At 43.3% G+C, this 27,670-nt stretch overlaps 1 long non-coding RNA gene across 1 annotated transcript in view; it reads left to right on the forward strand.

Moving 5' to 3' along the window:
- The window catches only part of LOC123370127, a 44,591-nt gene extending 20,870 nt beyond the window's left edge, over positions 1 to 23,721 (forward strand). Inside the window, exons 2-3 of the long non-coding RNA XR_006579288.1 lie at positions 21,907 to 22,037; positions 23,463 to 23,721. This is a non-coding gene — a long non-coding RNA (uncharacterized LOC123370127). The remainder of the gene's footprint in view (positions 1 to 21,906; positions 22,038 to 23,462) is intronic.
- Positions 23,722 to 27,670: the final 3,949 nt, after the last annotated feature.

A 27,670-nucleotide genomic window follows, 5' to 3' on the forward strand; every position in this document is an offset into this window, starting at 1 on the left:
AATGGGCTTTATTGTGGGGATTCTCTGAGGATGTTTGAACCTTTTTTGTTATGAAGGACTCTGCGGATTGTTTTAACCTTTTCTGTTTTCAAACCAGCCCTGGATATGGGTGCTGTTAGCCACGAGAGAATGTGTGGAGTTCTTAAGGGGCTTGCAAGAGGGGGTTAATGAGGGGAGGGTTCCTGCAAAGCAACCCCTGGCCACACAGGGGTGCTCAGAAAGCAGCCATCCCACTACAATGTCCTAGGCTAAGGCTATTGTGTGGTGTGTGCTTTTGCCAAGACTAGTTCAGAGAACTACAGAAATAGAAACACACACACACACAAAATATCCAAAGTAAGTTCTGCGTGTCACTATCACTTTTCCTAGTTACTAACTTGGCATTTAAATATTACGAAGTATGAAGAATAATTTTAGCAAATGTCACAAGATTGGCCAAGGTTTTAAAAATAGGAATCTAAAGTTAGGCTCCTAAAGCCAAAGTTACACACCTGCATCGTTTTCAAAAGTGCACCTAATAGCTCCCACTGACACTTGGTTGCACAGAGCTTTTGAAAATAGGCACAGTCATGGACTAAAGGTAGAACTTTAGCTTTATTTATTTAAAATATGACAACTTCATCACCAACATTTAGGCAGGCAGTGAGAGCAGGAGATTGAGAGCCACAAATTCCAACCCCACTTCTTCCACTAGCACATGGGGCCTTAAGCAAGCCACTGTGGTTCAGCCTCCCTACCTATCAAATGGGAATATTATACTTACCTTACAAATGCTTTCTAATGTATGAGGGTGACAATTACCAACAGGGGGAAGTCCTCACAACACTTCCTCACTATTTAAGACTTGCATAGCTCCTCCATTGGCCAGAGGATGGCATAGGCAGAGACGGGGAAGAACGACTGGATGTACACCTAGACCCAAACACAATAGCCTAACTATCCCAAATCAGGGTGTGAGAAATTGGGAGCCTCAAAACCAAGCCTGCAGGTAGTGCTCAGCAGACTGCAGCCACCACCTGGCAGTTCACTGGAACCTGTGGAGAAGAGGGCTAGTGAAGCCCCCATCCACAAAGCTCCTGACTGTGGGAAACATCCAGCCCCACCGATTGGCTGGGACACACTGCTTAAGCCGGAAAGAAGCACAGCAAGTTGTCTCCCAAGCTGTGTTATTGGCATGTGGGACAATGATAACAACACCAGTGTGCGTTCTGCCAATAGCCACTTGAGAAGCATCTATAAATCTAAGGATGAAACTATTAGATCTAACCTTTTGAGTAAAGGTAAAATGGAAGCATGAAAATAGAATTACACACCGGATTTATGAGCACTGCTGAGAGCTTAGTAACCAAAATGATACGGAATGCCACAGACTTCCACATATTATCAGGGTTAAAAAATGGGTAAAAGAAGAAATGTAAAAAAGAAAAATAGAGAGAACTAACAATGTTTATTCATGGGAAGTCAAACTACAGCTCGACAGTTTTGCCCCCATTTGTGGATTTTGAAATTGTATGAAAAAAGAAGGAAAGAAAATATAAATCTTGTAACCAATGAATTTTCTGAATTTATTTATGAAAAACAGGGCCAGCTTTGCCAAGGCTATACAGATGTCTCAAAAGGTGACAGCACAGGTAGAATGGAAACAGCCTTCTGAGTTCCTACTCTTGGAATCCAGAAATCTAAAAGGCTATTGAATTATATGACTGCTGTGACGACTGGACTAATGGGAATAATGTCGTCACTAACCTGGATAAGAGGTGTCCGACTGGCTGCAGTTGTAATTTTATCTGATTCCTTTTCAGGGATAATGACAATCAGAACAGGGACTTTGGAAAGCAAAAATGACATGAGTGAAATAATATTCAGAAATAATGCAAGCATGTATCTGTATAACAATAGCATGTATTTGTATAACAATAGCATGTATTCTAGTGCATATCAGAATACCTGGAAATGAGATGGCTGACAATGCAGCGAAACATGATCTAAAAACTGAGGTGGATATTAAAATACTGTATCCTTAAGCAGACAAGAATTCAAAAGTGTGGTCACATAGGAACTTGTGAAGGAATGGCAAGAAATATGGACTAAGGAAACAAAACGATGAAGGTTCTATGATGTTTGCTCAAAAATATAAGATAATACTATAATCTGCAGTCATGATACAAAATGTGAAGTAGTCAAGTTAACAGGTCATTGTGTCTTAAATGATAAGTTAAACTTATTAAAAAGAAATAAAGACGTGTGCAAAACCAAAGAAATTGTTAATCATGTTCTATGGAATTGTGAGCAATATTCTATGGAATGAAGGTTTCTTTATGAAATATTGAGTCATCTTGGAATTAAAGATTTTGCCTAAAGAGACTAGTGAGAATATCAGGGAAATTGAATAATTGCTACTTTATATATATATAAACAATGAGATCATAGCCTGGTATGATGAGGCTGCTGTACCAAAAACAAAGACCAATGAAGTTGTCTGAGCAACTAGATCAGAGGTTTTCAAACTGTGGGATGTGCCCCCCAGGAATGTTTGGGGATCTGAGTGGTGGTGCTTGATTTACCTCATCAGATCCCCTAGGTGAATAAGGAGGTAAAGATAGTGCTCCCTCCCCAAGCCCCGCTGTGTGGACCTGGCTCAAGCTGCCTGGCATCACTGCTTGCCCCCTCAAACGTTGCTCTGTGTCCCCCTAGGTGGGGTGCATCCCAGAGTTTGAAAACTTTTAGAAGCTGTGGCTAAATGGACGGCAGAAATCTGGGGGGTCACATGACCCCGTGAGCCCCTCAACACCCCCATGTGTTGCCTCTGCCTATCTCAGATTGGGGTATGTGGTAGACTACATTATTTCAAAAGGGGTACGCAGCCTAAAGTCTGAAAACCAGACTGGAATAGATGAATGTCTAGCTGGCTTCTACTATGGACCCTGCCTACTTGCCTGACTCCTGAGCAATGTTCCCTCTAATTTTTCCCACACACGTGTGGAATGAATTTTGTTATGTGAACCAATATGGAGGTGATGTGGGACAGGTGCACATAACAAAATTCATGTGGTGGGGATGGGGCTGAGGGGTTTGGAGTGTGGGAGGGGGGCTCAGGGCTGGAGCAGTGGATTAGGATGGGGGGTGTTCCAGAGTGGGGCCAGGATGAGGGGCTCAGAGCTGGGGCAGAGGGTTGAGGTATAGGGTGGGTGAGGGCTCCGGCTGGGGGTGTGGGCCCTGGGGTGAGGCCAGGGATGAGGGGTTTGGGGTGCAGGCTGCCCGGGGGCTATGGCAGGGAGAGAGGACTCCTCCCAGCTCTCTCTCCCTGCAGTAGTACCTGGGCACCTCTCCCTGGGACACAGCAGGTCTGTGCAGCGGCTAGGTTGGGGCCAGGAGAGGGACACCCCTCCCCCGGACGTGGCAAGTCTGGGGCAGGTCCATGTTGGCGCCGGGGAGAGGCGCCTCTCCCCGCCACAGCCCTCAGCCCCTGCACAGGGCTTAATAGGCAGCTGTGCGGCCACGCAGCTCAGAGGGAACTTAGCTCCTGAGCCATGACTTCCTGTCTGCTCCTGATTCCTGCTTTCCTGCCCCGGTCTGAGTCTCTGCTCCTCTGCCCTGCCTCTGACGCTGCCTCCGGCTTTGACTCCTGACTTTGGCTCCAGCCCTGACACTGGCTCTGTCTTCATCTCTAACCATTGGCTTGGCACCTGACTCTGACCCCAGCTCCAGTTTCAGGCTCCTGACTCCAACCTTTAGGCTTGACCATCCACATCCTGCTCCCTACAAAAGGGATGAAGGATGTGGGGAGCTGTGGTCTCTATGCCAGCCCATATGTGGAATACTGAAGTGTAATTTACCCCTTCACATAACAAAAGAACTAGGGGTCACCCAATTAAATTAATAGGCAGCATGCTTAAAACAAACATAAGGAAGTAGTTCTGCACACAAACACAAAGTCAATATGTGGAACTTGTTGCTATAGAATGTTGTAAAGGGCAAAAGTATAACTGTGTTAAAAAAAGTATTAGATAAATTCATGGAGGATAGGTCCATTAATGGCTATTATCTAAGATGATCAGGGAAACAACCTTTGCTCCCGGTGTCCCTAAATCTCCAACTGCCAGAAGTTGGGACTGGATCACAGGCAATGGATAACTCAAAATTGACCTCTTCTGTTCATTCCCTCTGAAGCCCTTTGGACCTGCCCACTGGAAGAGACAGGATATTGGGCTAGATGGACCATTGGTCTGACTCAGTATGGCCATTCTTTTGCTCTTATAATGGCAGAAACACAGCCTTCTTGAAGCTGGGTGGATTCCACCCCACCACAATTCTCTACAAACCATCCCACACTCTGCCCAATTAAGCAGACTATGTAGTTGGTGAGGAGAATTTTACCTGAAACATTTGAGGAACACTTTGAAGTTGTAAAGTAGTGTGCATAGGTACTAAGTATTAACACAGGAACAGCAATATGGCTTTATTCAATTAAAAGGGCAACAAACCTGATTATAGGGATCTGAGGAGAGATTAACAATATTGTTTCAGTGCAGATTGTGTGTTTGAAGCTGTATAAATCACAGATAGAGACAGTCTCTGCCCTTGTGCCCTTGCATTCTGAGGAGAGACATGTATAAGACCACATGCAATGGGGTATGGTATGGAGGTAGAATATTACCATTTTTTTGTCTTCGGTTCATGTGGCCAAGAAACCTAGAGGAAGAATTTCAATGAGGTGAAAGTCTGATGCACTGGGATTAGGAAGTAATTTTAAGCACGGGGGCAAAGGGAGTTAATAGGAGAAGATACAAAATGGGAGTAAGAAAAGAAAATGGTGGGTGGTATCATTGGCAGAGTGAAAGAAAACACATGAGAAGCAAGATATGATAAGTAGATTACAGCAGAGCTGTGTATGGCTGTGAAGGCATGAATAAGAAGTATACTTTGATATATATAGTAGGCTAGGAGAAACCAGTGAAGGAATTAGAAATGAATTGACATGGTCAAACAGAGGAGTGACCAGCAAAGATAATGTTAGCCACTGAATTTTGGGTGCTCTATCAGATTGAGGTGGGGATCAGGCAGACCAAAATACTTAGTTTGGAGAGGAAATGAATAACTGACCCAGTGGAATAACTCTGGTCTGAGTAATACTGATGCAATGCAGTGTCTTCACATTAGCTATGCTGTTTCATGTAGTTTTCATAGATTTCACAACTATATTTGCACAGTAGCACTGCCCTCTGGGTACCTATCCCATAGTTCTCAGCACAGCTCCCTGAAGTAATGGCTTGTGGAAAATTTTGAAGGGACTTGTGGGAGACTGGGAACTGTGAGAGAAAAAGACAAAATCCCATAATTCCCTGGGGAAACTCCCTTAAACCTCCAGATACCATTTGCCATTTCCTAATTCTCTCAAAATGGAGACTAGGATTAATCCCAGTTATTAATCTTGTTCAGTAATAAAGGTTTGTGTTGGAACAAATTCAGCTGGCCCTAGATCACCCCACTTCATGAGATGAACACTAGTGCCTGTGGAGTCTCTTTAAGAAAGTCACTTCCTGTGGCACCCTAGCAGCTGAAATAGAATGAAGTCAATAAGGAAGTTGATCCCTGGGTAAAATAGCATGCAACTCCGCTCCACGGCATGTGCAGTGGCTTCAGGCAAACTTAAAATCTGCATAGTGGAGGACAGAAAACAGACCAGAAGAATCACTGAAGTAGTTATCAGTGTATTGTGGGATAGCGGTGAGAAAACTATTAGTAACACAGGAGCAATAACACTAGCAGTCTCAAGCCACATTGACACAATAGTAGTGAGATTGGTATGGTGGTTATTAGCTTTTCTTAAAGCAAGTCTAATCCAAATGTTGCCATGCTGCACCACTAGGATCCTTTTTTGTGGACCTGTGCTAGAGGTACACTAGGGGAGCTAAAAGGGGCTAGCATGAGAAATGCCTCTAGCGTTGATCAGATCTAAAAGGTGACAAAATAAAAATGAATGAGGTAGAGTAGGTCAGTTAGCCAATTCTAGGCACTCTCTTGCAATACAAAAAGAAAGGGGCCAGGAAATCAAATGGCAACAAATTTGACGTTTGATTAAAAAAATTATACAACATAGTATTTATTGTTGCAAGATAATATGCAGACAGTTTAGCAGTTTGTGGATATTTTTTTATTTCCTAGGGTCAGGAAGAAATTGTCCCCAACTGTCCATTATGAGGATTATACACCTTCATCTGAAGCAGGGTACCAAACTAAATAGACCATTGGTCTGATCTGCTATGGCAGTTTATATGTTCCTTTAAAAAGTGTTTCTATTCCTTCCCCAGATGTTAGTATGCAGCTCCTCTTCATGCTCATGTTTTGCATAGAAAAGGTGACTGGTGGATTACCTAATATGTTTGCTGACCTATAAATTTCAGTTGTAAATAATACTAGTTGGTGATTTTGTTGCTATTTATTAAATGGTGCTATTAAAGTCAGCCCTCTAATGCTGTTATGCAATTCTTCTAGCTGAGCAACTGAGGGGAAGCAGAGGGTCTGTCTACACTACATTTTGATACCCACCGCTGGCCCGTGCCAACTGACTCAGGCTCAAGGGCTCAGGCTGGGGGGCTGTTTAATTGTGGTGCAGATGTTCAGGCTTCGGCTGAAGCCTGAGCTCTGGGACCTTCCCACTCTCAGGGTCCTTGAGCTTGGGCTGCAGCCTGAGTTTGATCATCTACACTGCAGTTAAACAGCCCTTTAGCCCGAGTCTGCTGGCACGGGCCAGCCACAGGTTTTTAACTGAAGTGTAGACATACCCAGATTGTGCATGGTGGAGATGCTCCTCTGAGTTTAGTTCCCAAATTTTCATGGTTCTCTCTCTGGTAATATTATGATGTGTGCTTCTGGGACAGTTATATAAATAATCTCAGATTACCACATCTATGTAGTAGGCTAAGAGCTATATATGAGTTGCTAAAGACTTACACTGTTGATAGCTAGCCAATGACTTTTCAAAAGCTAATCATTTTCTAATATGCTCTAGCTAGCTAATGTTTTAACTTCTAGTTTTTACTTCTTACATGCAGTTTTAGTACACTGGTCTACAATTTTTGAGAAGTCGTCTGCTTCAGAGATAAAATGTGCTATTTATTATGTATTTTGATGTGCTGAATTCAAATATGACAATTAAAACAACTGATTGGCTACTGTTTCTAAGATATTTAAGTTTTTACATTTTATGTCTATGTATATTGTGTAGATAGTAGAGTTTTAATCATAAATTGTAAACCTAGGTCTTTTCATGTGTTTATGGTTGATTTATATGATAATATTTCACCTGTCCTGTTTATGTAACACTTTAAAAATCAGCAAAAGAGTTATATAACTAAAATTTATTATGAAACAAAAGGCAAAAAACTATTATGTACATAGTTTAGTCCTATTCAGTGTCTACTCGGCGCTTCTTGGCTTGTCTCTTGTATTCATTAAATGGAGCATCTCTTGTCACTGTCCAGCAATAGTCTGCAAGCATTGATGGGCTCCATTTGCCCTGATAGCGTTTCTCCATTGTTGCAATGTCCTGGTGAAATCGCTCACCGTGCTCGTCGCTCACCGCTCCCCAGTTCGGTGGAAAAAAATCTAGATGAGAGTGCAAAAAATGTATCTTTAGTGACATGTTGCAACCAAAGCTTTTGTATGCCTTGAGGAGGGTTTCCACCAACAACCTGTAGTTGTCTGCCTTGTTGTTTCCGAGAAAATTTATTGCCACTAACTGGAAGGCTTTCCATGCCGTCTTTTCCTTGCCACGCAGTGCATGGTCAAATGCATCATCTCGAAGAAGTTCACGAATCTGAGTACCAACAAAGACACCTTCCTTTATCTTAGCTTCACTTAACCTTGGAAATTTTCCACGGAGGTACTTGAAAGCTGCTTGTGTTTTGTCAATGGCCTTGACAAAGTTCTTCATCAGACTCAGCTTGATGTGTAAGGGTGGTAACAAAATCTTCCTTGATTGAACAAGTGGTGGATGCTGAACACTTTTCCTCCCAGGCTCCAATGACTGTCGGAGTGGCCAATCTTTCTTGATGTAGTAGGAATCTCTTGCACGACTATCCCCTTCGCAGAGAAAACAGCAGTACTTTGTGTATCCTGTCTGCAGACCAAGCAAGAGAGCAACAACCTTCAAATTGCCACAAAGCTGCCACTGATGTTGGTCATAGTTTATGCACCTCAAAAGTTGTTTCATGTTGTCATAGGTTTCCTTCATATGGACTGCGTGACCAACTGGAATTGATGGCAAAACATTGCCATTATGCAGTAAAACAGCTTTAAGACTCGTCTTCGATGAATCAATGAACAGTCTCCACTCATCTGGATTGTGAACGATGTTGAGGGCTGCCATCACACCATCGATGTTGCAGGCTACAAGATCACCTTCCATGAAGAAGAAGGGGACAAGATCCTTTTGATGGTCACGGAACATGGAAACCCTAACATCACCTGCCAGGAGATTCCACTGCTGTAGTCTGGAGCCCAACAGCTCTGCCTTACTCTTGGGTAGTTCCAAATCCCTGACAAGGTCATTCAGTTCACCTTGTGTTATGAGGTGTGGTTCAGAGGAGAAGGATGGGAGAAAATGTGGGTCCTGTGACATTGATGGTTCAGGACCAGAAGTTTCATCCTCTTCCTCGTCTGACTCAAGTGAGAATGATTCTGGTGCATCAGGAACCGGCAGTCCTTCTCCGTGGGGTACTGGACGTATAGCTGATGGAATGTTTGGATAATGCACAGTCCACTTTTTCTTCTTTGACACACCTTTCCCAACTGGAGGCACCATGCAGAAGTAACAATTGCTGGTATGATCTGTTGGCTCTCTCCAAATCATTGGCATGGCAAAAGGCATAGATTTCCTTTTCCTGTTCAACCACTGGCGAAGATTTGTTGCACAAGTGTTGCAGCATATGTGTGGGGCCCACCTCTTGTCCTGATCTCCAATTTTGCAGCCAAAATAAAGGTGATAGGCTTTCTTAACCATAGTGGTTATACTGCGCTTTTGTGATGCAAAAGTCACTTCACCACAAACATAGCAGAAGTTATCTGCACTGTTCACACAAGTACGAGGCATCTCTGCTCACTTTGGCTAAACAGAAATGTGTCCCTTTGCAAAATCAAACACTGACAAATAAGAGAGCATGACACTGTATGATTTCTAGAGCTGATATAGGGCAATTTGTTCAGCAGAGTGATGTAAGCTTCGTTATGATTGCATCATCCATGACTTCTAGGAATAACATGATGCAATTCATATCATGTATGACGCAATACCAGCTTCAGATTGCATCATTCATTGTTTTGCCTAAAAAGCAAGTACTGTCCAAACCCGGTCATAGATTTATTCATAGATCCAGTCAAAGATGTATTTTAGTCATTTCTGGTTTAAATTGAGATCCCTTCCCTTTATAACTCACTTATCCTCCGCTATTCCCAAGTCAAGGGTCGTATATACTGACCCAATAGCATATCTTGAAAACTAGAGCCAATCAACAACTTTAAGCATCATTTTCGTTCTCAGTGACCCAGAATTAGTAAAGTTTGACTACATTTATTTCAGAAGCATTTTGCCTGTAGAGCAGTGTTATAGTTTGAATCCATAATTTCTCCTTTCTTCATCTCTTTCCCTCCTTTTTTTCTTAATTTAAAAAGTTTCCTCACATTTTGATCATAATGTAGCCTTGTATTTGACCTTCTACTTCAACAACCTTCATTTGTTTCTCTTTTTAGTTCATTCACAATTGTTTTTTAAAAAGATAATGCCCTAATACGGGGTAGGCAACCTATGGCATGCGTGCCGAAGACGGCACACGAGCTGATTTTCAGTGGCACTCACACTGCCCGGGTCCTGGCCATCGGTCTGGGGGGGGCTCTGCATTTTAATTTAATTTTAATTTTAAATTAAGCTTCTTAAACATTTTTAAAACCTTATTTACTTTGCATACAACAATAGTTTAGTTATATATTATACACTTATAGAAAGAGACCTTCTAAAAACGTTAAATTGTGTTACTGACACGTGAAACCTTAAATTAGAGTGAATAAATGAAGACTTGGCACACCACTTCTGAAAGGTTGCCGACCCCTGCCCTAATAGATACTGAGATGAAAATGCTGGAATACACTTCTAGAGGTTTAGAAAGTGCTTCGGTCTCCCTGCACATGTAAACCTTGGCTGATACTGACAACAAAGGTGTAGATTCAGGGCACTTTTCCAGAATGGGATTCAGGTACCTTTATTAACATATATGTTTCCACAATAATAATTGACCAGAAACTGGTGATAGTGTTAGGGCCTAACATATGCAGGGTAACTATTAACAGGAGTTGTTCAGTGAAAGACTACTGAGACCCTGCTGGTTATAACCACAGATAAAAAGGTTTAACTCTAATGATTTCTCTCTAGAGCTCTAGCTCCCTTCTTGCAAGCTGGCTCTGGGGCAGATTTGGGCTCACACTTTATGGGTACCTCCTCTTCACTCACATTTGACTTCCTCAGTGGAAGTATCACAGAGGTTATAATGCACTATCAGCATCCTCTGGCACAAAATGAGTCTGAGTCATTGCCTCATTTGATTACAAGGCCTGCAACAGCTGTAGCTTTTGTATATTTGTGAGCTACTCTGAAATGTTATGATAAAGATCCTCCTATTACTTTAATTAAAGTGCATCCTATATCCTATCAAAATACCTACAAAATTAATTTATCTAATGATATATTAAGGCCTTGATCCTGCAAAGGGTATGTATGTACTTAACGTTTACTGTTCTGAGTAGTCCATGGTAGTCAATGGGATTACTCACAGTAGTAAAGGTTAAATACGCGTGTGTTTGCAGGATCAGGGCCTAAACAAAGAAGACAGATATAGAAATTACTACTGTACAAATGTGCAATGTAGCCCAGTTTACAACCTTAGCTTTTGCTATTTCCTGATTTAATATTATTTTAACTATGTAACCTGAATGTTGCATGAATATACTATTTTTGCCTCTACTTCTTTCTTTTAAAGAGAATATGCAAACAAACAAAAATTATCTCCTGTGCACACTAGGAGGCACCTGGTATGTTTCTTGTAAGTACCATGGGCAACATTTTCAAATGTGCCTATGTTCAATTGTCTTTCAATGAAAATTAGGCTCCTAAGTCACTTTTGCCCCATACCTGTGCCTCCAAGAAGTGCATAATCCATTCACTGCACCATTAATTAGCATTCACTTAATAGTGGGATCACTGCGGTGGTGCTGGAACAATTTTTATAGTGGGAGTGATGAAGGCAGAAACCATGTATTTGGGTTGTTATTACTACTTCAAGCCAGGGGGTGTGGTAGTACTCTCAGCATCCCTAGCTCCAGCACCCATGGATCACTGTGATGGTAACAAAAACAAAGTGCCCCCTTCTGCAAACACTTATGCATGCGAGTAATTCTGCTCACACGAACAGTTCCATTGCCTTAAATGGAGTAACTCACATATATGTTTGCTGGGCCAAGGTTTAAAAAACTGCCTCTGAAATGAACTGGAACAGATTTGGAAAAATGGTGCTAGGATTTGTTTCTGACTCCTCACCCAGTAATAAAAGAAAAGGAAAGGGTCTTAATTCAGAGTTAATAGAAAGGCTTTGCCAGCTTGAAAATCCGTTTGGAAAAGTGGACACTCCCAGAGCTGCACCTGCACGCACTGTGTCTCTTCCAAAGTGCACTCCTCCAGACTAATAAGACTGTCTGCTATGCTTGCTTATGCAGTTTTCAAACTAAAATAACTTGTTGGATCAAGGCTATTTTTCCTCAAAGCCAACTCACATTTTCCCCCAAACAATCAAATTCACTATTCCTCATTGAGGAATATTAACCAGCATACAGGGCCGCCCAGAGGATTCCAGGGGCCCGGGGTCTTCGGCGGCGGGGGGCCCTTCAGTTCCGGGACCCGCCGCCAAAGTGCCCCGAAGACCCGCGGCGGGAGCCCCCCGCCACCGAATTACCGCCGAAGCGGGACCCGCCGCCGAAGCGCAGCCCAGTCTTCGGCGGTAATTCGGTGGCGGGGCGGGGGTCCCTGCCGCGGGCCTTCGGGGCACTTCGGCGGCGGGTCCCGGAACAGAAGGGGCCCCCCGCCGCCGAAGACCGGGCTGCGCTTCGGCGGCGGCGGCGGCAGCGGCGGGTCCCGCTTCCCCCCCCGGCCCCGGCCCCGGCCCCGGCCCCGGCCCCAGCCTCAGCCTCAGCCTCAGCCTCTTACCCGAGCGCGTCTCCGGCGGGGCCTGAGCTCCGTCCCGCTCAGAGCCGCGTGGTGAGGGGGCGGGGCTGTGAGCTCCCCGCCGAGCGGAGGCAGCTGCCCCGCCCCCTCCCCACGCCGCTCTGAGCGGGGCGGGGCTCAGGCCCCGTTGGAGCTCCCAGCCCCGCCCCCTCACCACGCGGCTCGGAGCGGGGCGGGGCTCAGGCCCCGTTGGAGCTCCCAGCCCCGCCCCCTCACCACGTGGCTCGGATCGGGGCGGGGCTCAGGGGCTCGGCCGGAGGCTCGGCGCTTGATGCGCTGAGGCTCCAGGAGCGGGGCGGAGGCGGGAGCCTCCGCTCTTCTCTTGGGGGCCCCTGCGGAGCCCGGGGCCCGGGGCAAATTGCCCCCTTTGCCCCCCCCTCTGGGCGGCCCTGCCAGCATATGCAAAGTTTCAAATTTAATTTCAGGCACTTTGTACATAGCCCAGTCAAAATCGTGGTCTGTTTTTTTGAAAATAGGAATTTTTTAACCTTCTTCCATAACTCAAATCTGGATTTATTTTCCTCAAACTCCACCCCGCAACCTCCCAAATCCACCTCTGGAAAGAGAACTAGCATGGAAATTTTCATTCCCAGAGCAAAGTTTTCAGAAATTTATTGGCATGTGAAAATGCGAGTTAAAAAAGAAAATGGCTTACGACAGAGCTGGTTGGAAAATTCACTCCCCATAAAATTTTGACAAAAATGAAAAAACTATTTACTGAAATTTTCAATGGAAAATTTTGACTTTGTCAAAATACCAAAACCAAAAGTTTTCAGGTAAGAAATGCATTGGTTGAAAATTTCAAGGAAAGCAGGCACTTCAGTGAAAATTTCAGTTTTTTCAAAAACTCAATTTTCTGTCAAAAGATTTTGGATGGAAAATATTTGACAAGCCCTACTTACAAACTTATCCTACCCTATCTTATGACCTTATCCTACCTTACTGACTTACCTAATTGAAATCAGCTAGAATTCTTGCCATTAGAATTTTGGCATTCTTTCCAAAGACAGCAGGATGGTGCCTATATAATATCTGCTACTAAGTAAACATTATATTACAGCTTTGACTTTTTATCTGAAATTTCATTAGATGTAGTCTCAGAATTCAAGAATTTGTATTGATTTTCCAATTATTTAATTATTATTATTTTTATCTTTTTGTATTTTGTGCTAGCTTTTAAACATTTAAAAAAATAAAATGTTTGTATGAAAGAAAGAAAACTCAGTCAATAGTAAGTAGCAATATTTTAAATAAAAACAAAATAAAACACAAAAACCAGCCCAAGCCTTAAGTTTCCCCTCTGAGAACTGCTCAGCCCACATCTTAGGGCCTCACTCTTTCTAGCACCTCTCCCACTTCCCTTATATCTGGAAGGGAGGGGGTAATAAGCCTCCTGCAATAGTGAGTCAGGATGATGCACTTAACATTTTTCAGCAGGATTAATTACCAGTTAACTTGGTAGGGTTTTCAGGCATAACTGATTGCCTGCTACACTGTCTTTTGAAGTTTTGTTTATTATAATTTACAAAATCTATTATTAATGAAAATTTGTGTGTGTGTGGGTGGGGTGGGGATTAAATAGAAACAGATTTTTTATTTTTCAAAGATTTAAATGTTCCATACAGTGTTTACCATCCAAATATTGCAACATTGTGTTATGCATGAGGACCTGGAAGTGAAACTGACTGGAAACAGAAAAGGAGACTTACTAGACTACTTTCATTGTCCTAGCAGTGAAATGCCAATGGTAAACAAATAGCATAAATAATTAAAAGTAAATTACATTTTAACAGTTCTTTCAGTTCTAATACCCAAAGGTGGCATTAGTGACACCAGTAAGGGTTTCCTTCCACCAATATTATTTTATTTCTGTGGGATATGGGCAGCCAGCCAGCTGACATTTATGTTGTGTCAAAGTAGTACATCATGAAGGAAAATGAGCAGTTGTTCTTCCTGCTGATCTAAAGGTGATTGCAGAATGAAATTCCTCATACCAGCTCCAGAATCACAAGACAGGAGACTACTCACTGTCTAACAATCCTGAGTAAGGACAGCACCGAAAATAGTAACCATCGTGTTCATGCTTAAGGGTAAAGGGTGGATGGGCCAGTTCAGATAAAATAAGAACTGACTTGTACTGTTGCCTAAAACAAACAATATCTCCAGGGTTTTAGTAAGTTCATGTAAATGTTTTTTTTCTACCTGTATTTCATGTTCATACATCTCTGTGCTCCCTAGTTCTGACCACTGTTGGAATATTGTGGGAATGGGTGGCCTTTGCTATTTTTCAGTCCAATTAGCAGCAAAATATATCAGCAATCTTGTGAGAGATCTCACAAGATTTCCAGTCCAGTTTTGCACCCCCGAGAGGCTCTGATAAGATTTGAATAAATTTCAAAACTTTGGGTACTTATTTGAACTGGACACTTTGAGATTCATTCATCATTACTTGCACTCGCTAGACTGACTCAGACTAATGTCCATGCAAGAGAGAGTAGGAAACCCCTTATATCTCTATGTGGGCTGTCTGGACTTTGGATCCAGACAGATTGGAGTAAGTGGAGCCATCTCAGAGCAAGGTGGCAGGGAGTGGAAAGGAGGCTCTCCCTCCTTCCCCAGCCACTATTTGCTGGCCAGAGTAGCTGAGCTAGCATGAGGGAGGAGAGTAGTAACGTACTGCGGGTAGGGGCCAACAACAAATTACTATCTCTGGGAGCAAGGATGATGCAAGCAGGAACTGTGGCTCAGAGGTGTCTCTCTGACTCTGAGATACAATGCCCTCCAAGATTACTCCAGGACTAAGATAGTTTATGCACCATTCCTTCCTCAGAGCTGTACTCCAAAATCACAGTCTATCTCAGTTGGAGTAGAAAAATGAGAGAAGTGATTAAATCATGTTAACTTAAAGTAGGGCTGGGAAATAGGAAAAGTGTTATGCCTATATACAGGGCAATACAGCAAAAACAAGATAGGACAGCTGCTAAAAAGACAATAATAGAGAGTTAGGAATTTCCTAACAACTAATCCTCCTCGGTATACAATAAGGATAACAAGGCAAAATCGATGCCTGAGTCAATAAACAATTAGGGAAATAAAAAACTACTACCAATTAAACAGGTAGTAATGAATAATTATTTAAGCAAACTTGACATCTAAATCTCTGGGCCTAGACACAATGCATTTTGGGGTTCTGTGAACATTAATTCTCAGAAAACAGACAAAGCACCCCAGAACTGAAGGAAAGAATAATGAAGATTGTGATCTTTACAAAGAACCAGAAGGCATAACCTGGGTAATTCTAGCCCTGGGAGCCTGACTTCAATTCCAAGTAAAATATTAGAAAACCTAATACGAGAATCTATTTTTAGACATATAGAGCAGAGGAACCTATTGCCTTAAAGCCAAGAGAGATTTGTGAAACATAGACAGTGCCAAAGTAATCTGATAACTTTTTTTAATATTGTATCTGAGCGGTGGATAAGGGAAGTGCAATGGATATAAATCATCTAGATTTTAAATAAGATCTTTGCCACATGGAATTATTGAATTTTTATCCAGACATTCCTGAAGCTGAAGTGGCCAGCCAACTCTCTGCATACAAACTTTTGATTAACAGAGGATGTGAAATCATTTTGGACTGTCGAGGTTTTACCATAGTTAAAACTGGTGTGTATATAAGTAAGTGGTCTCCCAGAGGGATAAAGTCAGAGTAAAATATTATTCATTATAGGCTTGAGCCTACTCCCATTGAAGTCAAGAGTAAGGCTCCCCTTGACTTCAATGGGGCATGATAACCACCTGGAGGAGAATGTAAATTATAAATTGATCAAATTTTCTGATGAGGCAAAGCCAAAAAAGATAATTAGATTCATAGAAATGACCCAAAGCCAAGATAGAATAAGACCACAGCCATTACACTCTGTACAGGATGGAACTTGCTGAGAAATTTGATGTGACTCTTTGACAGAACTGAGCATTAGAACTTTTTTGTGAGTGGGAAGGGAGTGTTTACATGGACACAGTTCTTGGTTTCCTTTTCCTTATGTGTAGGCTTATAATTCAAGATGAGAACCAGACATGAGCCTTCTTGTGTTAGATCACAGGAGATGTATGTTTGATTCTGTAAGCTTTATAATCCAGTAGAATGGCATGGCAGCACTCCATCTTCTTTTTCCTTGTTGGAAGATATTAAGCCATTTTGATTTTTCTTCAGATTCTCTGAGGAGAATGTTACAAGGTGCACTATGCCAGGAAAGCTAAATCTAAACAGGAAGGCTCTATCATCAGCTGCCATCATAGTTTATCTATTCGACTGAAAATTCCTTTCCCCCTCATCAAATGTAGCCTTAATTATTATTTGCTAAGTAACGACTTAACGACTGGTGCACAAAACAATGCAGATGCAGAGAGATCAGCGGAAGGTTATATAGCTATGACTTTAAAAAAAATACTTCTAATTCTAGATGAGTTCTCACTGGTAGAGGAGGTGAAAGCAAGCTGCTTTTAAGGTAGGATTTGATTTGTACAAAGAATAGGAGGTAATTCCAGGCATAAGAAAGCACAAACAAGAGTGGGAGAATAATAGGAGTGGTGAGGTAGGAAGCATTCGTTCATTGGACTGTCTGGTGAACTCAGGTGATGTTAGGGTAGGTAGGGTAGGGTGAGGGTTGGATGCAACTTATGGGCCCAGGCTGGGGTGAGGATTTGGAGCCAGGTGGGGGGAAGGTCAGAGAGCTGGAAATTGAAATTCCCATTCTGTAGGAAATTCCAAAATTAAAAAAAAATCTCATTCTGAAAAGAAATGAAAAATTTGAAATTTCCCACAAAATGGAAACTTTAACTTTTTTTTGGAAAAAGTTGAAACAGCATTTTAATTTCAATGTTTCTGAAACATTTCTAAGGCTCTCCAGGCTGCCCAGAGCCTGCCAGGAGGAGACCTAAGCAGCGCGGAGAGCTTGGGAGCTGTGGCTCCCAGGGCTTCCAAGCAGCTGAGGAGATGGGTGCCTGAAAGTTCTGGGAGCCCCAGCTCCAGGGAAATCTGCCTGGCAGGACTGCCCTGGCACCCGTGAGCCTGGAAGCCCAAGATGCCATTGGGCAGGTGAGCTGGCTGGAAACCAGTCAGGTTTTCAGCTGCTCCAACACTTGCCTGCTAGTGATCAACTGGAAACCTGCCTGGTTTCCATCGGAATGTAGTCAAAATTGACACATTCCCATGGATCATTTTAATTTTGAGGAATCAACATTTTTGGATAGAAAAACCTTCTGTTGGAAAACGTCCAACCAACTCTAGAGGGTAGGTTGAAGTTAGGTCAGAGAAGTAGATGGGAGGAGTGGTGTAGGGTGTTGAAGGTTAAGAAGAATTATTAAGGTTCCAGGAATTCCACCTAAAATCTAGCATATAAAAGAGATATTCCTTATATTCAGCATTAACTGTGTTTCCTTATAACTGCTATGGGAAGGTTACTGGAACTGTTAGAAAATCCTATAAGAAAATCCAACTGCTGATGATGATTTTGTTTGTTTATAGTTAGATAATTTTATAAATATTGGCCAACCTTTTCAGTCTCTTCCACTATCCAATATTATAATCCTCTTTGTTAAAAAGTATTAAGAATAAATTTTTGAAAGGAAAAAGATATGGGTCCAAACCAGCTGCCCTTGGACAAAACTCCCAGTGATGGCAGTGTGAGTTTTAGCCCCTTAAGGGCTGCAAGATTGAGTCCAATATCTTCTGGCACTTCTGCATTAAGTTTTAGGCTTGTTTCAGAATGAATTATCTGGGAATGTTTTACGTTTAGCACCCTGTGCGCCAGTTCCTTCTGTGTGGATACTTATTCTTGTGCAGAATCCCATTAACATCAGTGGACTCTGCGTGGAATAAGCGTGATGGCCGGAGTAATTGACGTAACTGTTTGTGGGATGATGCTCTTTAATGCAGAACAACAGGTATGACAGGCTGTCACAGGGCTAGGGTGGAATAATATGAGAGGGAAAGTTACCACTAGAGGCTCTGGTGTTAACACACAATCACTCTCTCCAGGCAGGGGTTTTATTGCAGGGGGTTTGGAGTAAATTCAAATTGACACCGATCTGGCAAAAGACTCTGGCTGCTTTCCTTCCAGGCATTCTTATAAGCAGTAGACTAAAAAAATGCAAACCACACAGGTATGTGTCAGTCCCCCTGCTGAGATCCCTGTCATGGTTTCTGGTCAGAGGCCCCCCACCCAAGTGCTTAATTAGCTCCCAGCTGACAGTGGCTCCTTAAAGCCACTGAATCCCGGCTGCGGAATCAATCCTGCCCCCTCAAAACCAGGCCCTTGTCTGACTTAGCAGAGCCTCATCTTAGGGGCACCACCCAGGTGAGGGAAGCAGGGCTTTGGTGTCCTCTAAAGGCGGCACCAATAATACCTATACATTCATCACACAAATCTATGATCTAAGGGCCAAATTATTCCTTCAGTTGTACTCGTGCAACCTCCCTGAAGTCCTATTTATATACTCATACAATATACCAGACCTTATATCCAACCCAAATACCTATATATACCAATGGGATTGTTCAGAGGTCAGCGAGGGCAGAACTTGGCCCCTAATATTATCCTCAGATCTTTCATTTCACTTTTCTTGAGCTGTTTTGCCACTATTTCTCCCCTCACTACAAAAGCCAACATTTCCCAACAGCTACCGCACTGTTGGCAGCTGGGGTACCCTTTTTATTCTCAATACAGTACTCAGAATAGGAAACACTAGGGGATCTCAGTGGTGGTAACTACTGACTTTTAAATGGCAAATATGATAACACCAGGGAAAACATGTGGGAAAATATGAGGAAAAATAATATTCAATGTGATTTTACTTTTTCTCGTCTTTTAATGGGATGCCTTTTTTTACACAAGCAATTTTTGTTTTTGTTCATGGGAGAAACTAGCTCAAAGATTTCATAAAGGTTTAGTTTCTTTAAAGTTAATAATCTTATTGCAGATAGGTAATGATGAGTTTGGTATAACCTTAATGAGACATGACACATAAGGAAAGTAAAAAGAACCTCCATAGTTCTTGAGTAGGAGCCATGATTTGTTTTATTCATATGGGATTTTCAGCAGGGATTGTTATTACAAGTGAGACCTTGGCATGCCTAATACATGTTATTTTGGGCATCCATTCACATAATACTTTAGAATGGAAGAACTGTGGCAAGTCACCATTGGGATGTGATTTGATATGAGTTACTTATCAGGCACTGACTTCAGTGCTTCTATTTTTATTACTAAAAATTGCAACACAAAACTGTAAAAAATTCATCTCTAGCAAAAGGAAACAGATGATGTAAATATGTGGTAAAATTACTGGAAAAGGGGGCAAAACGTTATATTACAAAATACAGAACTGCACTGCTAAGCTGGACACTGCTGCTATACTGAACATTTATTTGTCCTGGGCAAGTGCTATGCTTCATCTTTGTCTAGTCCAGTGTCTAGCATAATCCAAGACCATGGAAGACTGGGAGTCAGTCAGACTGAGACCATCTGGGAGAAATACTAGAGAGGGGTTGGCAAGCATTGGAGAGACGGAGCTATGAAAGCACACTGGAAAAGGGCAGACCACTGGAGATAACCAGAGTGTTACAGACAGAAGGAGAGCTGTCAAGTGTAACATTACTGATACACTGAAGGGGGGTTGGGGGAGGAAAGTCTGTGGTTCCATCTACAGTGCAACTGAGTCAGGGGACCCAGTTATAACACAGTTGTCCTCTGACCCGGTTACAACACAGCACCAATGTACAGTGATGACAAGGCCTTTACCATATGCATGGTTTAGAATCTCTAAACTAAGGCTTTCACCAGGCTTGAGAGCACTGTTAGTGTCCTTTCTGCCCTAAAACTTGGAAACATGTTGTCATCAGGCCACAGGGAAACTGTACTGTAATCGACTCCTCTGAATCAGTTGTAATTGTAGTGTAGATTTGGGGGGTGGGGGGGTGTCTACAATTCTTTTCCTAAACAGAAAACAAAACAAATCTGGTATCTGGTTTAGTAAGACAAACCTTGAAAATAGTTGCTAAAGGTTGCACGTAAAATATATCAGAGAAAAACTATTGATTCCAACTTGCTCCAATGCTCAGATGTTTGTTAACCTTTTAAAAATGAAGCTTCAGCAAAAAGGATTGAAAAGGGTTTAGAGTAGAGACCTAATCCTAGAGAACTCGCCAAAATGTAATCTGAGGTCAGACATTTTTTGTTCCCATCCTCAGCATGCAGAAGTTTGGATCATAAAAGTAACACATACAGTGTTGGCTGTGGGTCAAAAACAACTAAAGTCATCTGCATGGTAGACTGGTGAAGGTGACATTGGTGCTAATACCTGGCTCAGGAAAAAGTAAAACTCTCCACAATCAATCTGAAGAATTTAGCTTTATAAGTTTCTGGCGAAGACCCTGTGACTCAGATTTTATACTTTTGGCATGTGGAAATTCTCTTATATACCCATAATAAGCAATTGCTAGAGACGAATGTGTATACATTCAACACTGAGAACTGATACATACAGTGCTATGCTCTTTGATCTTATGACTGACATTGGCAAGAGTCTGCATTGTTTCTCTCTTACCTAGTGAATATATTTGTGAGGTACTGGTATCATTACAGCATGTGGCAGTACTGGGCAAGGGAGAAAAAGAGTAAAAAAGCAAACAGCAACAAAAGTCAGGAAAAATGAATTTTCAGAAATAGGCCCAAAACAAAATTCCAGACCTGAATACTCCCAAAACTTTGGGGAGGAGGAAGCTGGGAATTCAAGCATGGTGCTTGATTCAAATTACACAGCCTGCCCCATTCTCTACCACCAGATTTGAGCAACCTTGACCTTTCAGCATTTGAAATGCGGATCTGGATTTTGTGTCCCAGGCCTTAAACTGGTAATAGCAATGGGGCTAATTAAGGATATTTTGCTCTTACAATATAGGCATTTGACATGATCAAAGCACTGCATAAAGGGCCTGAATGTATCTACGGAATGGCCCCAGCCTCTTACTAATGGGGGCCAGGAAGAAACTGTCATTATGGGCAGGTTATCCCCATAATTGACCACTGCCCGATTTCTTACACCTTTCTCTGAAGCAGCTGATTTTGGTCACTGTTGGAATCAAGAGACTGGACTAGATGGACCACTGGTCTAATCCAGTGTTGCAATTCCTATGTTTCTATGACCTCTATCCTAAGTGCTTGTTGCACGGCTGCATGGGAAAAAAATGAATGCATACCAGTATTAATAACTCTGGGCTATATGGCATTAATAAATAATGTACACTAAAATGCCACTGTAATACTGTAATGCAACTGAGTTTCCCTATTTATGGCACAACTCCCCAGTATTCTAGTTTTCATGTTTCAGCATGTATACATTAGGGTGACCAGATGTCCCAATTTTATAGGGCCCATCCCAATATTCAGGGCTTTTTCTTATATGGGCACCTGTTATCCCCAATACTCTGTCCCGATTTTTCATACTTGCTGTCTGGTCACCCTAGTATACATATAGCACTTATAAAAAGAGTCTATAAACATAACTAATTATGTTTTTTTATGATTCTTAACATCATGCAAGACAATTGACAGTACACCTATACTAGTAAATTGTAGTAGTTCCTGGCTAATGGGAGCTGTGGAGCCGGCGCTCGTGGCGGGGGCAGCACACAGAGTTGCCCTGGCTGTCCCTGTGCCTAAGAGCCAGAGGGAGATGTTGCCGCTTCCGGAGAGCTGCACGAAGCCAGGTAGGGAGCCTGCCAGCCCTGCGCCAACTGGATGCCTGGAAACCCTACAATGTCGGCACAAATGGCGTCCCAATTGTACATCAATCGGGATGCGGGGCAAAATGTTAAATATCGGGACAATCCCGATTTTATCAGGACATCTGGTCACCCTAGCACTAGCATACTTGTTCCAAGGGTCAAAGCTTAGTGGTAAAGCGGATCCCTCTCTGCTGTCTTCAGTCATCTGGCTTAATATATAGACACCACAGTATCCAGTTCCTCTGTAAATGAACAGGCCAAGAGTGGATGTTCTTACAGCAAAGCAGTGTAAGAGGCATGGCAGGTTGGAGAACTGAGGGGACACAACTGTTTAACAGTCCAGATTGTACCCTAGATAATGTCACACCCTTCTCAAATCTACCAACTAGGTGCCAAACTGCAGGGCCGCCAGAGGATTCCGGGGGCCTGGGGCAGGACCAGGTCTTTGGCGGCAATTGAATGAAGCGGCGGCAGTAGAGCAGCCTAAGTGCCACCAATCGTGGCTTTCCCCCGCCCCCCCGCCACTTGCGGTGCTTGTACTCACCGGGTGGTGCTCCGAGGCTTTGGCATCACTTCAGCGGTGGGTCCTTCACTCGCTCCGAGTCTTCGGCTACACTGAAGGACCCACCACCGAAGACCTGGAGCGAGTGAAGGGCCCGCCGCCAAAAACCCGGAGTGGCTCATGGAGCCTGGGACAAATTGCCCCACTTGAAACACCCCCACCCCCTGGCGGCCCTGCCAAGCTGCACTTGTGTTTGTCACATCATACCTGCTCCTGGCGCATTCCCCAGCGACCCCCCCACACACCCAGGCCAGGACTGCTGCGTTCTCCCCACCCCACCAGAGTTTTACCGGTGGGGGGGCCTCTGTTCTTCTGCTCTGCCTCCCCCACAGCATGTTCAGCTCCTGTCCCTGGCAGCCGGGCCCAGGTGTGGAGTGGGAGAGAGCCACTTCTCACGTGACTGAAGGTGGCTGCTCAGGGTCACTGCTCTGTGCAGCAGGGCAACTTCCTGAGAGAGAATTTGGCTGGGGAGGTGGCAGTGGTGGCCCACCCTCTCCGCTTCCCAACTGGGCCTGACTGCCAGGAACAGGGGCCAAGCGTGCTGGGGGTAAGTGCAGTGGGAGAAGGACAAAGCCCCTCTCCCTCTTCCTCTGGCAGGCCAAGAAGAAATCTGGGGGGCACATGACCCCGCCTGTCCCCCCTACGCATCACCTATGAATGTTGGGGTGGTGTTGGTGTGGGAGTGTCTAGAAGAGGGATTGTTGGTGTGAGGCAGTGGGAAGAACTTGGGTAGGGGGTTTCTGGGAGTCTGGGGCCTGTGGTCTTGGAGAGCAGTCTCCCTCATGCATCCCTCCTTCTGTCCCATCCTCCCATGCCTTACATTGTTCCCTTTACCTTCCTACCAGCTGCTGCTGCTGCCTCCTTCTCTTCCTTGCAGGGCCTACACTGGCCTTCAGCCAGCAGGGGGAGCAGAGAGAGAGTATGCACAGACACACCATCGGGTTTCTTGCAGCCAGACTCTGCAGAGGTCCCCAGTGGACAATGGAGCTACTGCCACTACCTTCCCCGAGCCCAAATGTGATACCAGATTGCATCTCAGGAGCACTGTTTCAGATTGTGGGAAGGGTGTGTGTGTGTGCACGCACAATTTATAGCATGGGCCCAGGGACCTAAGTGGCCCCTGGATTCTCTTGGAGTTTTTGAAGGATAAGATGTAAACGTCAATCTATTTCAGGAGCTTTTGTTGTGATTATTTTCTATATTTTTAATATGAATTTTTATATGTTTACTACAACAAAATTACCAACACAAGACAAACAGGCAACTTCTAAAGCTAAGCAACCTGCACCTGTGGCATGCAGAGCCAGGATCAAATAACACCTAATTTTCAAGCTCAGAAAACGAGAAAGCTCAGAACCCACGGGAGGCAAATAGAGTAAACTATTATTGATCTCCCAGCTTTGATGTATCAATCTTTTATCCTTTACATAGGGTAGCAGTGCAGTCATACAGTATGATACATAGCTACTATTTTTAGTAGAGAAAAATCAAATAATTTACTTTAAAAAAATCTACTGATACCCATATATGTAGTTCCCCATTATCATGCCTGAAGGACATGTACTGCAGTCTGTTGTGATCCTTGGTTGTTTCAAATACAAAAAATAATTCTACCTGGTTTTCCTCATTCTAATGTAAAACATGAACTATGTATAATACAGTATCAACTTATCTACTGATGTGGTTCCACTAAATTGTTTATAAATGGACGTTTTAGCAGCTAGTTACTCATGTTGCAAACTGAGGAGAGGAGACTGAAACAATTCATTTATCACAGGCATAAGATTAAGGTGGACGTGCTGAGAAGCTGAGGTATTTATTTTAGATGTTGGAGCTGGAACATTTTGACACAGGAAACAACTAAGTTGCAATATTTTTTGAAGTGGGAAGGGTGGAAGCAAAAGGCTTCTGATATCAGGTATAATAGTGGATAACATCTTGGTCTTTCATCTTAGCAAAATAATCAACGGCCTTGCTGGCATGCAGGTGTTTTGCAGCTTTGCACTCAGAGGCTAAGAGCAGCAATATTTGTGGTGCAATGTGCACCTTGGCAGCTTCAAATTCTTTACAAGACTGTGAAAATGGGTATTTTGATACCTAATGAGCTGCTATTATCTTTAGCTTGTTATAATGGTAACCCATGCCTATTTGGTGTGGCACTCTGTCCCCCTCTAGTGGCAGCTAGACCAGCTACAGATTGATGAACCTGCTACAGGCCTTGGGTAAAAAACATGTGTCTTGCAGCTCATGTATTTAGCTCCAGAGGTCTCAAGTTTGATCCTGGCCACTGCCTGTGGTCTATCAGCATTACATAATGAAGAAAATTGTCACTCTTTGGATTGTAAGCACTTAGTGCAGAAAGCAAGTTATAGGTGATTCATTTGTCAAGCTCAGCAATAATTCTGTACAGCACAGGATGGTATAAATCAGTTTTTATATATTCTTGACCTATCTTGGGAACATCATGTGTGGATGACTGACCCAGAGTGCCAGAAACAAAGAAATGTGCCAGCTTGGAGGAAATTTTGTTTGTTGTTTGTGGCCTTGTTGTTTTTGCATTATTGAGGTCAACTTTTGCTACTGCCTGACTGGGAATGGCAATCTCAAGTTCCTTGGTCATGTTTTCAGCTTCATCACAGAGCTCCTTCCATTTGCTTTCAGATGATCTCATTTGCTGAAGAGCAGCAATATTGCTTGCTGCTAATTCTAGGGCACTACATAAATTTAGGTTTTCATTTTGCAGTTCTTCTGAAGAACTGTTCAAATTCTTGAATATTTTTTTCCAAAACGAAGATCCTCAGCATAAAGAAACAGCTCTCCAGTCTCTCCAACAGGCCCTTTTCAGTGCTAGCTAATATTCCATCAGCTGTCTGAACTGAAATAGCTTCCAGTGTTTCCATTACAGTGCCATATCTTGCATGCAGTTTTTAGATAGAATCATATTGCCAAGACCGAGTTTAACATTACGCACCAAGCTCAAGGTCTTCCAGGCCTAGCTCTTGTTGTGCTTTAAGAAACAGCTCATGGTGATTATAACCGCTGTTGAGGAACATGTAGAGCTCCTGAGCAAATATAAAGACTTCCTGGCACTGGATGATGCTAGAACATGTCTGCAATAACGAGATTAACCCTGTGAGAATGACAGTAATTGATGTAATTGATATCAAGCTTCAACATTGTAGTTCTTGAATAGATCAGGTTAGAAAACAATTCAGCATTTAGGTTTTCCATGTGGAATTATCCTAGAGCTCTTTCCTGAATTGTTGTATCGGGAAACAGAGACGAGACAGAGCTGCAGTGAGGCGTCCTGGGTAGTCCCAGACCGCTGCTTTTTATTCTCTTTCTTACAGACTTGTTACTCAGTATTACATGATTGACATCACACAGGTTACTTATTACTATATGATTGATACACCTGTTTACTTCATTCTGATTGGTTAAGGCTGGTTCCCATCACCGGGCCATTGTCTTGAGTGACTAGCATAGCATAGCAGAAAGTGCATACTATACTGTGCTAATGTATGGTTCAGTGAAGGGACAATGTGGCTTGCCAACATTTGTACCTACACTGTACCTTCATCTCCCTCTCTTTTGTTTTGTTAACTATGACTAATACTTTCGGGGGGGCTCCGGGCTAGTCCATGGACAGCCCTTAATGAAGAGAGAAACAAATGAGGGGACACATATCATTAACCTTTTCACATCCATTATGATGCAGCATAAGTAAATAGCATTTAAGCTGGCTATTAGCGCAAGAAAATAGTTTTCTGTAGTCTTATCCGCCTTAGTTTGCTCTAATACATGTTCAGCCTGCCGTGATAAAGCTTTGACCTGCCCCCATGTTATGGCAGTGTTAGGTGTGCCACGCTTTCGGGCCTTGTCAATCTTGTCCACCCTATCCGTCAGGGTTAGACTGAAGTCCGGAATGGGATTCTTTAGCCCCTGATGCCAGGCCATCTCTCCACGGCTTCACAAAGCGAGCGGGAACCCACACAGGGCCAGTTTCAGTTGACACTGCTGCGTAACCCCGGCCCCAGGTGATGAGTGGCACAGGCAGGCTCCACTCTGGTCCTGGCAGCTTGCGATATATCACCTTCGGCGCCGGAAGGGGCTCGGTCTGTCTATAATGGCGCTGGGCTCTAGATAAAAACTGATTATTAAACAAAGTTAAATTTAAATGATTCAGAGTAAACAAGACACGAGCCAGCCATTCTTCCTTATCTGGCAAGGATAGGGGCACTCCTCCTTTTTGTTTTTGTTTAGTAAGGGCCTCCTTTAGGGTGCGGTTAGCCCGCTCAACAATGGCCTGACCCCGGGAATTATAAGGAATGCCGAATTTGTGGAGAATGCCCCACCGGACACAAAATGCGGCCATGGCGGAGGAACAGTAAGCAGGGCCATTGTCGGTTTTTAACTCAGCGGGGCTGCCCATTACCGCAAAACTGCGAATCAAGTGATTACAAACATGTTTGGTAGCCTCCCCTTTTTGGGCAGTTACCCAAGTGTAACCAGAAAATGTGTCGATGACAACGTGCAGGTATTTCCAAGGGGAGAAAGGGGGAAAAAGGGTGACATCCATCTGCCAAAGTTGATTGGCTCCGAGACCACGGGGATTTACCCCTATGGGAGGACCCTGTGGGTTAAGGGTACATTGAGGACATTGTTGAACAATACCTCGAGCATCAGAAAGAGGGATCTGAAATTGTTTAGCCAATGCCTTGGCATTTTGATGGTGTAGGGCATGACTTTCTATAGGGGTACAAGGGAATGCCCTGAGTTGGGCATCCGCCTGGGCATTGCCTTCTGTCAACATGCCAGGGAAAGGTTGGTGGCTTTGAATATGAGCAATAAAAAACTGATCGGTACGGGAATGAATGAGATGTTGCAATGCTAAAAACAAAGCTAGCAAATTTTTATCTAGCGCTGGTGATACATAGCTACCACTAATATTTGAAACAACATTGGCTACATATAAACTGTCAGTGATAATATTAAACGGTTGCATAGAAAAACGATTAAAGGCTAAAATTACTGCAGCCAGCTCAGCACGCTG

This window comes from Mauremys mutica, chromosome 1 (genome assembly GCF_020497125.1).
Source record: "Mauremys mutica isolate MM-2020 ecotype Southern chromosome 1, ASM2049712v1, whole genome shotgun sequence".
In the NCBI taxonomy this organism is placed as follows: Eukaryota; Metazoa; Chordata; order Testudines; family Geoemydidae; genus Mauremys; species Mauremys mutica.